Source organism: Rhinatrema bivittatum, chromosome 3, assembly GCF_901001135.1.
Source record: "Rhinatrema bivittatum chromosome 3, aRhiBiv1.1, whole genome shotgun sequence".
NCBI classification, from domain to species: Eukaryota; Metazoa; Chordata; class Amphibia; order Gymnophiona; family Rhinatrematidae; genus Rhinatrema; species Rhinatrema bivittatum.
In genome coordinates this window covers 328213351-328226750 of record NC_042617.1, presented here as the reverse complement: position 1 = coordinate 328226750, position 13400 = coordinate 328213351, and the positions used below count along the sequence as shown (strand labels likewise).

The 13400-nt window shown below is 45.2% G+C and overlaps 1 long non-coding RNA gene across 1 annotated transcript; it reads left to right on the top strand.

Moving 5' to 3' along the window:
• Positions 1-4493: 4493 nt before the first annotated feature.
• On the top strand, positions 4494-10254 carry LOC115088776. Its single transcript, XR_003855861.1, has 3 exons — positions 4494-4579; positions 5783-6249; positions 9821-10254. It is a non-coding gene; the product is annotated as an uncharacterized LOC115088776 (long non-coding RNA).
• Positions 10255-13400: the final 3146 nt, after the last annotated feature.

Below are 13400 nucleotides of genomic sequence, written 5' to 3'. Positions count from 1 at the left end.
CATAATATCATGGCCCATAGGCAGGTATTTGTATCCCTAGGGTAGGCCCACCTAGTAACTCGAGGTGGGGATTAGGTAAGTGTGTAGGGGGTTAGGGGCCACTTTGACATGCTACATGACACCTACGAACAGAACAGTGGTCACTTGTGAAGATTTGCTGGCCTTCGGAGTGAGAAAACTCACTCCAAGATGAGATTTGGGCAAGGTTCTCTCAACCTAGCTTGATGGACTCTCTACCTGGGTAACATCAAGCTAGGTTATGGCCAGGCTCTCTCTCTCTTTCTCTCTCTCTCTCTCTCTCTTGTAGTTAAAATCTGCGTTATGGCTGTGCGATAGCTCTTCGCAGAGAGGCTAACCCAGCCCACTCTCCGCCCCTAACTCCTCCCATTTTTGGAATTTGCATCGCACCATACAATATGGTGCGATCGCATGCGTTAAACACGTTTTCGCATGCGTTAAGGGCCTATCGCATGCGAAAACGGGGCTTTTCGCATGCGATAAGCCCTTAACGCATGCGAAAACGCCTTACCGCATTTTGAAAAATGACCCCCTTAGTGTAGTTGGGTTTAAAAAAGGTTTGGATAAGTTCTTGGAGAAGTCCATTAATTGCTTTTAATCAAGCTGACTTAGAGAATAGCCTCTGCTATTACTGGCATCAGTAGCATCGGATCGTCTTAGTTTTGGGTACTTGCCAGATACTTGTAGCCTGGATTGGCCACTGTTGGAAACAGGATGCTGGGCTTGATGGACCCTTGGTCTGACCCAGTATGGCATGTTCTTATGTTCTTAAGAGGTCAGGGATGCAGTGGCCCTGTTAGACTAAGCCGCCCCTGCTTTCCATATCCCACCATAAGGCCCTACAATAACCCAAACAACCACTAACATCAGGCATCTGGCAACCTCCCACATCCTGTGGGATAACCCACAGCGTGTTTGCTGACCGTTTTTCTAGCGTGCTGAGATTATGAGACTGGAAAGAAAGAGAGGTGGATCTGGTGCGTATTTCAAATGCCACGGGATGGTCCATGCTCCTTGCAGACTCATTAAGGCCTCAGGGGCAACATTCAGCTACAGAGAAGAGCAGGCATTCAGCAGGAGGAAGTTGCATGGCTGGCGTGTGTGGCAAAGACCGATAAGAGCAGCTTGGGTCAGGGATGGGGCGTCTCAGAGAGTTTTATAGTGGCAGCAGGCAGACAGGCAGCCCTTTCAGGCAGACAGGCAGCCATTCCACAGGTCACAGAATGGGAATCGCTGGATGACCAATCCCAGCCGGATCCTAAATATTTCCCAGTCTGGGCTGAGAATGAAAATAAAAAATTCCAAGTGATAGAAGCTTCAAGGGACAGCCAAAATCTGCAACTCTCAAAGGTGTTTGCAGGGATTTTTTTTGGGGGGGGGGGGGGGAGGGGGAGTTTGGGTTCATATCATTTTATTGCATTTAATACGGTTATCGTGTATTTGTTTGGCAGCCTGCTGCTACCATATTCTACCACACAGTTTAATGATACAACTAAAAGGCGGCAACTACAGCACCCAGGAGGACACAAAATGGTCTGCAGGTTTCCAGATTTCCTGAACTTTTCTAAGACTTTTATATTTTTTTGGGCGGCGACATCAGACATACTGCATTCCACCAAGTATGGATAATAATGCATCTGTCAATTTCAGATTACAGGCAGGACCATCTTCTGTGATTGCATTCAATTTCCAAATAATAATTTGAAATGCAATCTCGCACTGGATGCTCGGTATATCCTTAGTCCTTCCTCAAACCTCTGCCAGAAATGCCCTTACATTCTCAGAGAAATATAACGTGGGTGAGAATGCCCCAGTCTCTCTGTGTGGCAAAGCCAACACGTCTTATCTTCCTGAGATTTTTAGCGGTGTCCAGGCGTCCTTTTGAGTGATAGGTGCCGCCATCGATGCCCGCGGTGACTTGCTGCAAAAACCCCAGGTTCCGAATTGGACTCTAAATCCTCTTTCCGTGCTTGTTCTAGCCCTCGGCCACCCTTGGCCACTGCAGACACCCACAGAACCCCGAGGCCAGTCTAGAGCTTTAAACATCTCTGGTGCATCTCGCAGGGATATCAGCTCTCCCTGCTGATGCCCAGCGCCTCAGCTGAAGCTGTTTAAACCTTGCTAAGTTCAACTTCATTCTCGTGTCTTGAGAGGGTCATGAGCGCCTTCCCTTCCAATACCTGATCCAGCTCTTTCTCTGCTGCCCAGGCCGGGGAATGCAGGAACCGTTTATTGTAAACACTGGGTTGTATGAAAAAGAGCAGATAGATGTCGTGAATCTGACTGTTCTTCCTTTTTTGCCTACCGAGTCACCACGTCCTCGTCGTTTCTGCAGAGCCAGCCCCATGATAGCTCACATATTGAAAATCTGGAGGCAGGCGCTTAACTTTCTGGGAAAGAGCTTTACTGCCAATATATGAAAATCCTGCACTTTCTACTTGCTCTTTTTCTCTGGTTTTTAAGGCCTGGAGGGAGCAGGGGTTGAATTGCATTGCACATGGCTCCATGTCCTTTTCGGAGCTTTCTGAGGAGTATGATATCTCCCTCATGTCCCATGAGCATTATTTATAGTTGAGGCAGGTCTTGGGGAGTCGTTTTTAGCCTTAATACAGCCCTGAGACCCCTGGATGAAGTGGACTCGCATTTGGTTGATGCGGGTGGCTGCTTCAAGAATGTTACTTTGCTCTGTCATGGTATACTGGCAGTATGCTATGGTAAGCTGAGTCCACAGTTCATTACAGATATCTGGAATTCGGACTTAAATAGTAACTTGCATGCCAAATCCTGCAAGGCAATATGGACATCCGCTTTTCGTCTCTCTATTTGCACCCATTGGACAGAGCTAATGGTTAGGTTACTGCATAGAACAAATGGAGCACCTGCTTTTTATGCTAACATTTTTTCGGATGCTACGTCTATCTGCTGGAGGGGGGTGCAGTGAGTTTGGTACTCGTATGCATAAGCGGTGGGACCATCCCAGGGTGTGACAGTTCTGGTTGCTTGTAACTCAGGATATTGCAGACATTCTGATTTCTGAATGTACTCGCACATGTTTAAACCATTGCTGGGTCATTTGGGTCGGTGGGAGGGATCTTTAACAGCAGTAAAGCACAGACCTCTGATAAGGCACCTTGTGCTGGCGGTACACTTCATGACAGCAACTTTTTGGAAAATGAGTCCCTGCTTAGATTATTGGTGTTGTCAAGTAAGGCGAATATCTGATATTAAAAGAATTTGATTTGATCTTATAAAGGGGAGTCCTTTAGGTATACTAAGGTTTGGGATCCATATCCTCAGCATTACACAGATGTATAATTTGGTATTTACTTTTATCAGTATGGTTTTTTTCTGTTTCTGGTATTCCACCTGGTTTATTAGTTGTGCTTTAGTGAGTCAAGTCTTACATTTTCAGTGGTTATTGAATGTCATTGTACACACAAGGGATTGTTATATTTGTTTATTTGTATGCCCAGAAATCTTTAAAATAAAGAATTACAAAAAAAAACAAAATTAGGAGCAGGTTGGCAGTGTCTTGAATTGGAAGCAAAAACCGAGAATCGAAGTGTCCTGTAGTGAAAACCAAACCAGATAATAAGCACACTGGTGATATGGTCTGAAAGGTGTGATAGTGTCAGTTTGTGCGACTCCCTTGGGGAGACGGCCAAAAGAAAAAGGTTTTATCATAAAGAAATTTTACCATGAAAGCCACACAGGGGTTCTAGGCGGGAAGCATTAAAAAAATGGACTCCAACAATTAACATTATAGTAAGTGCATACCATCGCCGGAGTTCAAAGGAGAGTCTAAAAACGAATTCAAAAGAATTTCATTTAAAATGGAACAAGGCTTAAAAACAACAATTGCAGGAGGACAGAAAAAGATAAGGACCCACCTTCACAATATGAATGAAGAGTGAATGAGTCGCGGCCTAGAAGCGCCATCAGGGGGATGCACGGGCTAATATAGGCTGAAAGAGTAAAAGCGCACGCACCTTGCACTCCCTTGAAAGCTTGCCTCTTTAGTGTCTGGAATTGCCCAATTTCCAGAATGCTCTCCAGGCTGATATTAATGCTAAATTTCCCTTAACAATTTAGGTAGGAAGCATTCCTGGAATGCAACACAGAAGAAGAGGAAAGAGTAAGCTCGCTATTTCCAGCCAGCGAAGACTGCTCTCTCTTCCCTTCGGTTCTCTAGCCACAAAGTACCTCGTTGCGAGATACCTGCACGGCGATGGAGAAGAGAGTCCAGGACGCTGGTTCCCTCCTTTCTCTTTGCTCATCGTGGGGGCTCAGTTTTCAAAGTCCCTTGTGCACCTAAATCCTGGTATGTGAGGGAGAGTACAACATACTCCCTCAGAACACCTTAAGGAACCAGCCACGGTTGTCTGGCCCAGTCCTCCTTAAAAACCATCTCTGCAAGGGATTCTGAGTTAAAAGAGGCTTTCCTCACCACAGTATAAGGAGTTAGGGGCCAGAAGGGGTCCCAAAGAGCAGGCAGGAAACTGGCATATATACAGACAACTTATGTCTGATACTTTTGAAGCTGCACTTAAGGACTGCTGAGGTAAGCAGCCTTTGTATTGTTTTTGTTCTGTTAATAAAACTGTGTGTGTGTGTGAAATAGCCAGAGTCTGCTTGCTTCCATTCCTCCTGACTGTTTCCCAAGCTAATGCCGCTCCCAGCTACCACAAGGTGTGAGTGGATGGTGTACGGGGAAAGGGCTGAAGGCTCAGGAGTGGCGTGGGGGAAGGCTGAGGAGTGGCGTGGGGGAAGGGGAATGATTTGAGGTTCATGTGGGGGAGGAGAAGGTGAATCGAGTTTTGGGAGGAGGGGAAAGGGGTAAAAGCAGTGGTGTCTAGGGGCATCAAAGGACTAAATCCATCATTGCTCAGAGTTTAACACAGATGGAATGGAAGTCGGGCTTCAATAACCGCGTCTCCCCTCCGCTCCTTTCCTCACCCTTCCCCCATCCCCCCACCCACAGTATAGGGGTTTGTTTTAATGGCCAGTCACAGCTGGATCTATTCGGCGAAAGGGAGAACAAGTGAGAAAACACATAGGAAAGGCTAGCCAAGCACACAAGAGTGAAAACAACAACCTGAGCGGTGGCCAAGCAATGGTTTAGAATTTCTTATTTGTCTTTTGTTTATTGATTTATTTTATTGACTATCTATTCAGTTTTATGATTGACCTAATTTTTTTATTTAAATGAGAGCTCAGCAGACAGATATTTGTCTTCAAGTTGGCCTTTACCTTTACATTTCTGCCTCTGTCTTTCTTGGCCACTGCTCAGGTTCTTGTTTTGTTGAAACACAAAAAGTACCAGCAAGCAGAGATCACCTGGGGGAGGAAGGGAAACTATCGCTAGCAAACCAAACTCAGATCGAACCGCAGTGCTGTGAGGGAGCACCGGAGTGCTCGCAGCTCCTGAGTAATGACTGGCCATTTAAAAATAGCCATATCTACCCTTGCAATCAGAGGCGTTGCTAGATACTTAAAAGACCTGGGGCACAGGCCAATAAGCCCTCCTCCCCCCCCCCCCCCCCCCCCCCCCCAAGATTTTGTAACTCACTTTGGGCAATAAGGCGAGTGATAAGTTTCCAAAATAAATAAACAAACTCAACAATCATGGTTAGTTCACCCACTTCCCCCCCTGCCCCACCACTATCACCAGGGACGTAGAGTGATACATCAGAAAATTTGCTGCTACCATGGGATTCAAGAAGACCAACTTAGGCACTCACCTTATGCCCTTGTTTCCTTTCAGGAAGTACACACTGGAGTGGAACTTTGGGCAGCCCCACTATATGGAAAAATCTCCTCTGTCTTGGCCAGGAGAGGTTCTAATTTCCCTCTCTGATCTCCAGGACTTCAGCAGCAAAGAAATTATTCACTAGCTCTGACAACTGGGCTCCCACAGGTTGTGGAACCCTCTGCGCAGGAGCTGGAGATTCATCCTCTTCAGAAAACCAGATTGATTCATCATCACTAAGGGTAGCTTGTACTACTGTGGAAGAATTCTGCACCACAGCCACCAACATTGCCAGAGCTGCAGCTGGTTCTGAGGTGCTCTGTGCTGGTTGTAACCACCTTTCCCATTAGACAGCACCTTGGACCATGAATGACGCTGGTTGAACCTCCTGATGTGACTTGGCCTCAGCGGCAGGACTCTTGGCCTCATGCACTGATGTGCTTCACTCCAATAGGCCAAACAATTACTGGCATGGTTAAAAGGTGAGGTGAAAGAGGCTAATTTAGAGAAAAAAAATCCTTCAAAAATTGGAAGAAGGATCCATCTGAAGAAAATAGGAAAAAGCATAAGCATTGTCAAGTTAAGTGTAAAATATTGGTAAAATAGGTTAAGAGAGAATTTGAAATGAAGTTGGCCATAGAAGCAAAAACTTATAATAAAAATGTTTTTAAATATATCAAAAGCAGGAAACCTGTGAGGGAGTCAGTTGGATTGTTACACGGCCAAGGAGTTAAAGGGGCACTTAGGGAAGATAAGGCCATTGCAGAAAGACTAAATTAATTCTTTGATTCTGTGTTTACTAATGAGGATGTTGGGGAGATACCTGTTCTGGAGATGGTTTTCAAGGGTGATGAATCAGATGAACTGAACCAAATCGCTGTGAACCTGGAAGAATGTAGTAGGCCAGATTGACAAACTAAAGAGTAGCAAATTACCTGGACCGGATGGTATGCACCCCAGGGTTCTGAAGGAGCTAAAAAATGAAATTTCAGATCTATTAGTAAATATTTGTAACCTATTATTAAAATCATCCATTGTATCTGAAGACTGGAGCGTGGCCAATGCAACTTCAATATTTAAAAAGAGCTTCAGGGTGATCCAGGAAACTATAGACTGGTGAGCCTGACTTCAGTGCCAGGAAAAATAGTGGAAACTATTCTAAACATCAAAATCACAGAGCATAGGGGGAAGCCAAGAAGGCCGCTCCTAAGCAGTAGCGATCCGAGGTTGCTCCTGTGACGTTTATTTTCTAACTGAAAACTATTTTCCTGTGATGGGTAAACGTAAAGGAGCCACTAAAAAGGGTATGTCTGAAGAACTATTGGCAACCCTTTGTCAGACCAGCACTTGCACTTACCGTTGTACTGGCGGCTGTAACCAGCTTGGCTGGAGTTGTGATGCTAGCCTGTTGGAGGCGGAGGTTTCCCTCAGCCCTGACCCCCATTCCACTCTGCATCTTCCCGACAGTGCTGCTATTTTCCTGGATTCCTCTTCAGAGGTAGTAGGATCGTTGGGCGGTTTTTCCGTATCCTATGGCTCTCTTCCTTCTGCTCAGCCAGAGCAGGTTCGACTACAGGGTTCAGTGGGAGTGATGCAGGAAGCCCAGGAAGCGCTGTTGTATGCAGAAGAAATGGCCATGCAATCTTCTCTGACTGTTGGATCTTCTGACGCAAGTTCCAAAGTTTCTGCTGTTTCATCATTAGCCCCCCCTTATGAGCTCAGGTGACTTTGCTTCTTTGACGAAACCTGCTGTGATAACTTTGGAAAGTCTGTAGACAGTAGGATGTGAATCGTTTTAGGACGATTAAAATTATCGTCCGATAATTTTAATATCGTCTTAAACCGTTATGGAACACAATACAATACAGATTCTAACGATTTATCGTTATAAATCGTTAGAATCGTGAGCCGGCACACTAAAACCCCCTAAAACCCACCCCCGACCCTTTAAATTAAATCCCCCACCCTTCCGAACCCCCCCCCCAAATAACTTAAATAACCTGCGGGTCCAGCGGCGGTCCGGAACGGCAGCGGTCCGGAACGGGCTCCTGCTCTGAATCTTGTCGTCTTCAGCCGGCGCCATTTTCCAAAATGGCGCCGAAAAATGGCGGCGGCCATAGACGAAAAAGATTGGACAGCAGGAGGTCCTTCCGGACCCCCGCTGGACTTTTGGCAAGTCTCGTGGGGGTCAGGAGGCCCCCCACAAGCTGGCCAAAAGTTCCTGGAGGTCCAGCGGGGGTCAGGGAGCGATTTCCCGCCGCGAATCGTTTTCGTACGGAAAATGGCGCCGGCAGGAGATCGACTGCAGGAGGTCGTTCAGCGAGGGTTCCGGCGCCTCGCTGAACGACCTCCTGCAGTCGATCTCCTGCCGGCGCCATTTTCCGTACGAAAACGATTCGCGGCGGGAAATCGCTCCCTGACCCCCGCTGGACCTCCAGGAACTTTTGGCCAGCTTGTGGGGGGCCTCCTGACCCCCACGAGACTTGCCAAAAGTCCAGCGGGGGTCCGGAAGGACCTCCTGCCGTCCAATCTTTTTCGTCTATGGCCGCCGCCATTTTTCGGCGCCATTTTGGAAAATGGCGCCGGCTGAAGACGACAAGATTCAGAGCAGGAGCCCGTTCCGGACCGCTGCCGTTCTGGGCCGCGGCTGGACCCGCAGGTTATTTAAGTTATTTGGGTGGGGGTTCGGGAGGGTGGGGGATTTAATTTAAAGGGTCGGGGGTGGGTTTTAGGGGGTTTTAATGTGCCGGTTTTTCGATTTTTCGATTTTTTCACGATTTTTAACGATTTTTCACGATATTTTACCCCCCCAAACGGCAACAATACGATTCCCTCCCCCTCCCAGCCGAAATCGATCGTTAAGACGATCGAGGACACGATTCACATCCCTATTAATAAGTCAGTTACATCTTTAGTGTCTATGACCACTGATTTGCATAATCTATTTCAATCTCATGAGCTTCGTCTAAGTTCATTGGAAAAGAAGGTATCTGAAGGAGAGTCATCCTTAGTGAAAGTTCAAGGTGTGCAGGTCAGTATCATCAAAGACCACTCTTCTACTTCATGTAGAATTGAAAACATTGAGAACTTTCTTAGGTCTTTGAACTTGAGGTTTCTTACAGCCGGATATTAGAAGGCCTGCGTGCGTAAATCCCGGGATTTATGCTCGTGCGCACGCCGAGTAAATTTTTGAAGGGGCCAGCCATGCGCATAAGCCCCGGTACACGCACAAGTGCCGGGCCTCTTCGAAGGGGCGGGCCGGAGGGGCGGGGCAGGGTGGGACGGAGGCCCGCCGGGACAGCAGCCATTAGCTGCCGTCCTGGGGAAGCACGCGCCGGCAGCCAGCCAGCGCGCATAAATGACTTCTGCTCCCAAGGAGCAGCAAGTAATAAAACAAATAAATTGAGCCAAGGTAGGTTAGGTTTAGGGGGTGGGGAGGAGAGGGGAAGGGGAAGGAAGGTTAGGTAGGGGGTTAGGAAAGTTCCCTCCCAGTCTGCTCCTTAATTGGAGCGGACTGGGAGGGAACTGGGGAAGACCCAAATGTGTTACCATGTAGAGTTTTCATAAATTCTCCCCCCCTCGCTTGCACTGCCCACACATATGCGCACAGATTATAAAGTCTGGAGCACATGTGCACGTGGCCATCAGATTTTATAACATGCGCGTGCATATTTTGAAATTGGCGCCTCCATGTGTGTGTGTGCCAGGAAGCCACATTATAAAATCTGCCCCTTAATTTTCCTCAGAGTTCCCTGATGACACCTGTTGACCTATTTACTACTTATCTGAAGGAAGTTTTGTCAGTACCAGAAAATGCATTACCTCCTATTGAAAAAATGTTTCTTTTTGGGTTTTGTTTTTTTTTGCCTGCTCCTAAGAGATCTGGGGATAAGGTTTTGTTGGACGTTCCCACTAATTTAACCGATTTCTTAGAGAATTCTGAAGATGGGAATGTGACGAGTTAAGTAACTTTGACGATGACTTTTGTTTTCATGCAAGATCGGAATAACATCTTTCCTCTGTACTTCCGTAATAAGGATGTTCTCTTTCAAGGTCAAAGGATTTGGATGTTTCCAGATATATCAAGAGCTATGCAGGAGCATAGAAAGAAGTTTTTGGCAATGAAACCTGAAGTTCTAACCTTAGGAGCTACTTGTGTGGTTCGTTTTCCTTGCAAATGTGTGGTAACCTTGGACGCTTCATGTTTTTTCTTCCTTGATCCGTCACAGCTGAGGAATTTTTTAGACTCCAAACGTAGTATTGTGATCTCTACCCCTTCTGCTAATGTGGAATTGGAAGGATGTGGTCATGCACTGCTTAGTTGCCTTCATCCTTTTTGTTTAGTAACAATTTCTTTGTAATTCTGCCATGCCCCATGGTTGCACAGTTTCCCCCCCTCTCAATCGGGGTCTACATTTGGTATTATACATTGTTTCATTTTATATTTCATGATGTAAAATGTTTCCTATTTGAAATGTTAAAAGACATCTATACTACCTATTGTTTTTTTCTTTTTCAGATATAATGTTTTGTATATTTGATTTAAAAATGTATAAATAAAGAGTGAAAAAGAAAATCACAGAGCGTGTAGGAAGACATGGTTTAATGGAACACAGTCAGCATGGATTGTCTTGCCTCACAAATCTGCTTCACATTTTTGAAGGGGTGAATAAACATGTGGATAAAGGTGAACCAGTAGATATAGTATACTTGGATTTTCAGAAGGCATTTGACAAAGTCCCTCATGGGAGGCTTCTAAGGAAACTAAAAAGTCATGGGATAGGAGGCAATGTCCTTTCATGGTTTACATAAAATCAAAAGACAGGAAACAGAGAGTAGGATTAAATGGACAATTTTCTCAGTGGAAAAAGGAAAAGTGGAGTGCCTCAGGGATCTGTAATTAGATCGGTGCTTTTCAATATATTTATAAACATGTGGAAAGGAATACGACTAGTGAGGTGATCAAATTTGCAGATGATACAAAATAATTCAGAGTAGTTAATCACACGCTGATTGTGATAAAATTGCAGGAGGACCTTGCGAGACTGGAAGATGAGAATCCAAATGGCTGATGAAATTTAATATAGACAAGTGCAAGGTGATATATATAGAGAAAAATAACCTAATGCTGTATTTACACAATGTTAGGTTCCATATAAGGAGCTACCACCGAAGAAAAAGGTCTAGGTGTCATAATAGATAATACATTGACATTGTTGGCTCAGTGTGCTGCGGCAGTCAAAAAAGCAAATAGAATATTGGGAATTATTAGGAAGGTAATGGTTAATAGAATGGAAAATGTCATAATGCCTCTATATCGCTCCATGGTGAGACCACACCTTGAATACTGTGTACAATTCTGGTCGCTGCATCTCAAGAAAGATCTAGTTGCACTGGAGAAGGTACAGAGAAGGGCAACCAAAATGATAAAGGGGATGGAACAGCTCCCCTATGAGGAAAGGCTGAAGAGGTTAGGACTGTTCAGCTTGGAGAAGAGACGGCTGAGGGGAGATATGATAGAGGTCTATAAAATCATAAGAGGTCTAGAACGGGTAGATGTAAATCAGTTATTTTCTCTTTCAGATAATAGAAGGACTAGGGGGGCACTCCATGAAATTAGCAAGTAGCACATTTAAAACAAATCAGAGAAAATTATTTTTCACTCATCACATAAGTAAGCTCTGGAATTTATTGGCAAGGGATGTGGTTAGTGCAATTAGTGCAGCTGGGTTTAAAAAAGGTTTTGATAAGTTCTTGGAGGAGAAATCCATTAATTGCTTTTAATCAAGTTGACTTAGGGGCAGATCTTCAAACCTGCGCATGGGCATAGATTTGTTCGCGCAACCCGGCACGAACAAATCTACGCCCGATTTTATAACATGCGTGCGCTGCCGCGTGCATGTTATAAAATCCAGGGTCAGCGAGTGCAAGGGGGTGCACAATTGTGCAACTTGCATGCGCCGAACCATGCAGGCTTCCTCCATTCCCTCTGAGGCTGCTCGGAAATCGTGTAAATCTGTGTCGGACATTCAGCGTCCACAGATGCAGACCTTGAAGCCACTGACCACGGATTCCTTGGCCATGGACTTCTTCATTCTTATCTTACTTTTTTTTTTTTAATAGAACTTAAAAGTTCTATTTGAGGAGCAGCTAAGGCAGTGGCAAAAGCTTTGAAGATGACATGCGGTAAAAAGAAGGGGAAAGGCCATAGACTGAAAAAAATTTAGAGAGGGAGATAGTCACCTCCATGCGGTAGTTAGAACGAAGTAAAACTAAGAGAGTCATGAGGCAGTATGCGCATATGGGAACCCTTGTACATGCTAAGTAAAGTCTTTACTGAGCTCTCTGAGCTGGGCCCATAATGGCTCCATCAGATGATGTTTTCCACCCGTAATGACTAATTTATGCTACTTGTTGCTCTCAGCTAGGATACACTTGTCTGAAGCTAATATTTACATGCTAGATTGAATATACGGTATAACATAGTCCAGAGGTTCTTTGCTCTAATCCCCCAGGGTCACAGCTGGTCTGGTTTTCAGAGTATGAAAATTAACTTTTATTTTAGACCATGTGTGTGCCAAATGCATATGATGAATATTCATTGTGGATATGCTGAAAACCAGGACTGTCTGTGACCCATGCAGAGAACCAATGATATTATGACAACTGGGCTTGGGTATCTCTCATCACTATCTAACGAGTAAAGATCTCCAGGCCCTTACCTCCTCTTACCCAAACATTAATTATCAGGAAATGTCCAGTATTGCATTGGAATGGGCAGACTACATGGACCTTGCAGTCCTTATTTCTAGGTATCAATGAATTATGTGGCTTTTGTGTCCAGCCTGAGCGATCAGGGAGATGTTGACGCCATCATTATAGATGGGGTGCTTTCCTCACACTACCAAGATGGAAACCCATGCACATCGTATGATGATGCCTACTGATGGGGAAACCGTCAGCTAATGTTGCAAAAAAAAAAAAAAAAAGGGGGGCAGTTCATTTGCAAAATTAGGAGGGCTTTTCCATGCACCTTTTTGTCATGGTGATACTTTAATAGACCCTTGTCATAGAAGAAGGTAGCCTGTCCACATTAACATGTCAAATCCCAGTCCTCGAGAGCTGCAAACAGGTCTGGGGTTTGGGATAGCAAAAATATGTTAATTGACCATACACTGGGACACTGCATACCACTGAATCTCATAAATAGGTATTATGGATATCTTGATAACCAAACTTCCTTGTGGCCCTTGGGAACTAGAGTTTGAGACCATGGACATAAGATGGAATGGCCTTTTAATTACCATATTTGTGTTCATGTAATCTAGTCTACTTCTTGCTCTGTAGAAACAATATTATATTCTGGATTAAGTCAAGATGACTTTTCTCAACTCAGTGGTAATGTTGCATTTGGCAGTCCACAGACCTGCCCAATGGACCACTGTCCTTTCCTCTAGCTGCGAGGTGGATGCAACTCCTCCTGATGCCGGGGAAGAACCATAAATAGATACATGGCAGGCTGCTGCGTTCAGCCTGCCTCTGATGCTGCCACTTCCACTGATGCTGGCGAAGACCCCAGAATGGACACATGGCAGTCCACTGTGCTCAGTCTTCTCCAACTCCGCTTCCTCTC